The sequence below is a fragment of the Bison bison genome, unplaced genomic scaffold (assembly GCF_000754665.1).
Source record: "Bison bison bison isolate TAMUID 2011002044 unplaced genomic scaffold, Bison_UMD1.0 scf7180017864146, whole genome shotgun sequence".
Classification (NCBI taxonomy): domain Eukaryota; kingdom Metazoa; phylum Chordata; class Mammalia; order Artiodactyla; family Bovidae; genus Bison; species Bison bison.
The window spans coordinates 4,602,248-4,607,849 of NW_011494718.1; positions in this window are offsets into that span (position 1 = coordinate 4,602,248).

The following is a 5,602-nucleotide window of genomic DNA, read 5'->3' on the forward strand; positions in this document are numbered from 1 at the left end:
GGTGCTCTCCCATCTCCGTGTGACCTGTTCCTGGACACATTCTGGGGCTTGTGCCCAGAGCTAGGTTGTCTCAGAGGGCAGTCAGGGTTCTGCCACTGGCCTCTGAATAACAAGCCTGTGGTGGGTTTTTTTTTTTTGGCCCTTTCCTGGGAAAGCAGAAGGGAACGCTATCTCTGGAAACCCAGCCTGCTAATTAGATAGAAAAGATGTTTATGACTTCCAGGGTGCTCCCCTGAGTCAGTCATGCTCTGAAAAAGAAATTGTTTCTTGCACAAATGAAATTGTAAGACTAGAAGAAGGCAGCCCCCAGAATTCCATCACCCCAACAAAACCAACTGCCTCCATTTTTTCTTTTTCTTTTTTTTTGGCGTTCTTTGTCAGCCCCTGGCTGGAGGCACGTGCTCGTTTTCCTGCGCTGTTTGGTTCCTCTCTGAGCATAAAACAGTTGGAGGGAAGTGGGGAGAGACAGATCTGCCCCCTCTCTCCTCCGACGCCCAGCCAAGTTGCTCAACCTGAAGCATTAACCTGCAAGGCTCCGCATCCCAGGGACCAAGGAGAGGGCCCAGCAGAGCCTTATTAACTTACAGCTTCGTCCTTTTCTTCTGCCGGTCTCTTTGAGAACACAGCCATGAACCTTCCTAAGGTAGCTCTTTCTTTTAAAACCAGAAGAGGCAGATTCAAACTAGCAAAGGTAAATGAGAACAAGAAGAAAAGTACCAAGCAGTTCTGATTTTCCTTCACACAGACATCACATCTAGCTGCAGTTCTTATTCCTGGGTAACTAAAGCCTCGTTATTTAGAAAAATGTATTTTGTAGGCAATTTCAACATTCTAAGACTAAAAGAAGCGCATGGAACCAGTTGGACCTGGGACCATCGTCCGCTGTTTATTCGTATTACAGCTGTTCAGTGCACACCCAATGTAGACCACTGTTAACCTTGATCAATTTTGTGCATATTTCAAGAGTTTTGCTAGGCACAATCCCAGGCTTTAGCCAGCTAAGAGGAAGATGGAGTTCATTTACTCCCAGGACCTATGTACTATAAAACCTTTGAGACATCCTTAAGGAGAAATGCAACAAGGAAAAGAAAGGTAAGTTTTTGAAAGAAGTCATTTGTCTTTAGCTGAATTCATCTGGGTATGATACGGGTTGCTGCAGACATAAAAATGTCTGGAGTCTGGCTTCAGGGTTTAGAATGATAAAATATTCATGGCGTATAATTTTGCATAATTTGTTTAGCTACCAAGACATAATTTAGTTATTTGGTGGATGAATCCTTCAGAAGGCCTAAAGAAGAGGAAAACGGACTTCAGGAAGCTAACTCCAGCTTTGATACAAATATAGATAAGGTGAACGTGTCCTGTAGCGCCCTGTGTACTCAATACACACACACACACACCCCATCTGTGTATTTCTACGCGTATGAGTCTTCCTACTGATCCTCAGCGCTGTTTAATCAGGCATTTCATGTGTATAGTCGCCTAGTTCTCCACTGCATCTGATTGCCTATCAACCCGAAGGGAAGAGCCACAGAACTAGCCTTCGATTTCAGCAAGGTACATTTAGATTATAAAGTCCCTTGATTATAAAGCCAGCGTGGAAACAAACATGATAATTGATTTCTTCGGAGCACCGCAAATCAACCTCTGTATCCAGCGCTGTGCTGAGCACTGACCATCGTAACTGTCAGAAGTGGTCCCTTTCACCCGGGGAGCTCACAGCCAAGCTGAGACAAGATACGCAAACAGGAACAAGCAGAGAACAAGCCGCTCGCAGGCATTGCCTAAGCAACTATTATATAAGGAGCGCAGAGCCCTCACAGCAAGATGCAGAGGAAAGGCACTGCGAGAAGACGACTGTTCGCTGGACCCTCGTTGCCCTGCCCGGGCCACGCTCCCACGCTGTGACGGGGGAGCCCCATCTCCGTGTCTGTGGTCTAGACCCTTTCAACATACAGTGCAGGGTTATTGTGAGAGCAAATGAGGTTGTACATGTAAAAGTACTTACACTGGGCTTGGCACATGCTTCGTCCTCAGTAACTGTTAGCTGTGCTAGGATAACGCTTTTAAGGTAACTGCAATGATTTGTAGTATGTCTATATACATGTACATACAAGGACATGTGTATACACACATGTCTGTAAGAGAATGTTGTGTGATCTAATGATCTTGGCTGTTGCTGTGACAATCACTGGTTTGTATCCCTCTCAACAAAAAAACGAAAAAGCAAGAGAGTTCCAGAAAAAGATCTATTTCTGCTTTATTGACCATGCCAAAGCCTTTGACTCTGTGGATCACAATAAACTGTGGAAAATTCTGAAACAGATGGGAATACCAGACCACCTGACCTGCCTTTTGAGAAACCTATATGCAGGTCAGGAGGCAACAGTTAGAACTGGACATGGAACAGCAGACTGGTTCCAAATAGGAAAAGGAGTACGTCAGGGATGTATATTGTCACCCTGCTTATTTAACTTCTATGCAGAGTACATCATGAGAAGCACTGGGCTGGAAGAAGCACAAGCTGGAATCAAGATTTCCGGGAGAAATATCAATAACCTCAGACATGCAGATGACACCACCCCTTATGGCAGAAAGTGAAGAGAAACTAAAAAGCCTCTTGATGAAAGTGAAAGAGGAGAGTGAAAAAGTTGGCTTAAAGCTCAACACTCAGAAAACAAAGATCATGGCATCTGGTCCCATCACTTCATGGGAAATAGATGGGGAAACAGTGGAAACAGTGAGAGTCTTTATTTTTTTGGTCTCCAAAATCACTGCAGATGGTGACTGCAGCCATGAAATTAAAAGACGCTTACTCCTTGGAAGGAAAGTTATGACCCGCCTAGATAGCGTATTAAAAAGCAGAGACATTACTTTGTCCACAAAGGTCTGTCTAGTCTAAGGCTATGATTTTTCCAGTAGTCATGTATGGATGTGAGAGTTGGACTGTGAAGAAAGCTGAGCGCCGAAGATTTGATGCTTTTGAACTGTGGTGTTGGAGAAGACTCTTGAGAGTCCCTTGGACTGCAAGGAGATCCAACCGGTCCGTTCTAAAGGAGATCAGCCCTGGGATTTCTTTGGAAGGAATGATGCTAAAGCTGAAACTCCAGTACTCTGGCCACCTCATATGAAGAGTCGACTCATTGGAAAAGACTCTGATGCTGGGAGGGATTGGGGGCAGGAGGAGAAGGGGAAGACAGAGGATGAGATGGCTGGATAGCATCACTGACTCGACTTTGAGTGAACTCCGGGAGTTGGTGATGGACAGGGAGGCCTGGGGTGCTGCAATTCATGGGGTTGCAAAGAGTTGGACATCACTGAGTGACTGAACTGAACTGAACTGATCCCTCTCAAAGCTGTAGACCCCTGCTCCCCCACAGAGCAAGCTGCAGTAGCCAATCCCAAGGGCTTGTCTGTAACCCCCTCAGCCTGCTGTTTGTAGGATTCTGTTCTAAAGGGGAAGGTTGGGGCTGGGTGTATTTGTGACTATGTGTCCCAACCTGAGCACAGCAGTGTCTGGCATGTGGACAGCGCCCCAGAATTATTTTATGAATGAAGGGATGCACTGAGTTGTGTACAGTTTCTATAGGAGCAGAATTTTTGACAGAGAATGGAAGAAAATGTAGGATTGGGTTTGCAGAGGTAAGTGGCGAAGGTGGTCCTGCCTGCAGGAACAGCATTGAAGAGACCGAGGAACAGAGTATGCGTGGGATCAGGAAGTGGAACCTGCATGTCCTGTGCTGTTGGAATCGTTTTTTCTGCACATGTGCCACTTAAACCCACACACCCAGAGTGCCTGACTGGAGAAGATAGCTGTCCTATTAGAGCGTTGAAAGCAGGGAGGTAAAAATAGACATGGGAAAAAGCATAAAGGAGGAACAGTGAAAACGAAACTTCCACGTGTAAGCAAAATAGCTTTGATTGCAAAATGACGACCATAAAATCGTAATTCCATATGAATTTTAAAACTAACCTTTTACAGATTATAGCCATAATACATATTCATTGCAGCAAATTTGAGATGTGCAGAAAAGCAGACAAAAAAATAAAAATTAGCCATAATCCCACCACCTAAAATAACCACACTGATGTAGTTAAGCCTCTAGGTTTTTTTTTTTTTTTTGCCTGTGCACATGTACATTAGTGAACATAAAATTTTGCCTCTTTATCCGTTTGTTGTCAGGAGTAGCCTGGTCTCACCCCTCATCCTGTGTTTAGTTTTCATCCCTAGGATCCTGGGATCACAGACAGTTGATTACAGCAAGGGCCTGATAGCAGTCAGGAACATGTCTGCTCTCTGCTGGGCCTTTAGTGGCTGGAACAGGATCTTCCTGCTGGGAGAGGCTCTGGTCGTGGTCAGCCACAGGTTCTAGATGGACCCTGGCTAGTGTCCTGTTGTGGATCCTGAGGGGACCCCAGTTCTATGGCCGGGGCTCACTGGGACTCATCTTGCTCTGTCTGCCTACCTCTCTCTGGCTTCTGGGCTCAATGTTGCACTTGTGAGTTGGTGAGTATGATCTTGGTGGATTCACGGAGCCTCTTCAAGGTTGTGATGACTCAAGGCCTGGACTTGGTGGATGGATTCTGTATATGTGTGTGTACAAGCAGGCTTGGGGATTCAGTGTTTGTTCTTATCTGCCCCTGGCCTGGAGTGTACAGGTATTAATAGATTGAAGGTACCTACTCCCACCCCCTTTCCTGCACAGGTTCCCCTCTTAGCCCACCAGAGATCAGACAGAGATAAGACCAGGACTCCATCGTAGGACCAGAGTTCACAACGGTGGACTGATTTCAGAAACAAGTGTGCATCCCAGATCTCACAACTGCAATGCCCAGCTTGGACCAGGGGTTCTGCTTCTTCACTCCAAATCTCTGTGTGGTGGGATCCAGCTCCTGAGTGATCACAGGGCTGAGGTCATAGTTTGTCCTGAATCTGGGCCAACACCAAGCCTAGGGTGGGTGCCTCAATGAAAGTCAGAGCACTGCAGGACTAAGGGGAGAGTTCTCTGTGGAACAGAGAGGCAGCCTACCCCCAGCAAGAAGAGGTTTTAGAAATCACAGTCCATCTTCCCACCCACAGTGAGGCTCCCTTGTCTAAATGTCTTGGTGGAAGATCATGCAACGTCTACTTGGACATGACCAGGGATGAGGAATTCATTCATTCAGTCATCACTCAGAATGATGGGGAATTTTTTCATATTAAACTGAAAGGTGTTTTGGGAACCATCCATCCAGATGCCCTAGTTCTGCCCTTGGAGTTGTTTAGTAGCTCAGTCATGTTCGACTCTTTTGCAATCCATGGACTGTAGCCCTCCAGTTTCCTTTGTCCACGGGATTTCCCAGGCAAAACAGTGGAGTAGGCTTCTTCCCCGTGAATGGCTGGCGGTGAACCTGGCTGGTCCCAGTGGACATCTGGGCGGACAGTAGCTCCCTTCCTCCTCCTAGGCCAGGAGCAAGGCGTCTGCCCACCTCTGAGTGCCAGCCTGGCAGAGAAGCAGGGCTGGGACAGATCCATCCAGGAACACTGTAGCCGTTACCAGCTCTGGTCACAGTTGAGGTGTGGAGTTGGCTTTATAGTGAGCAGAGGCAGGTATGGGATAAA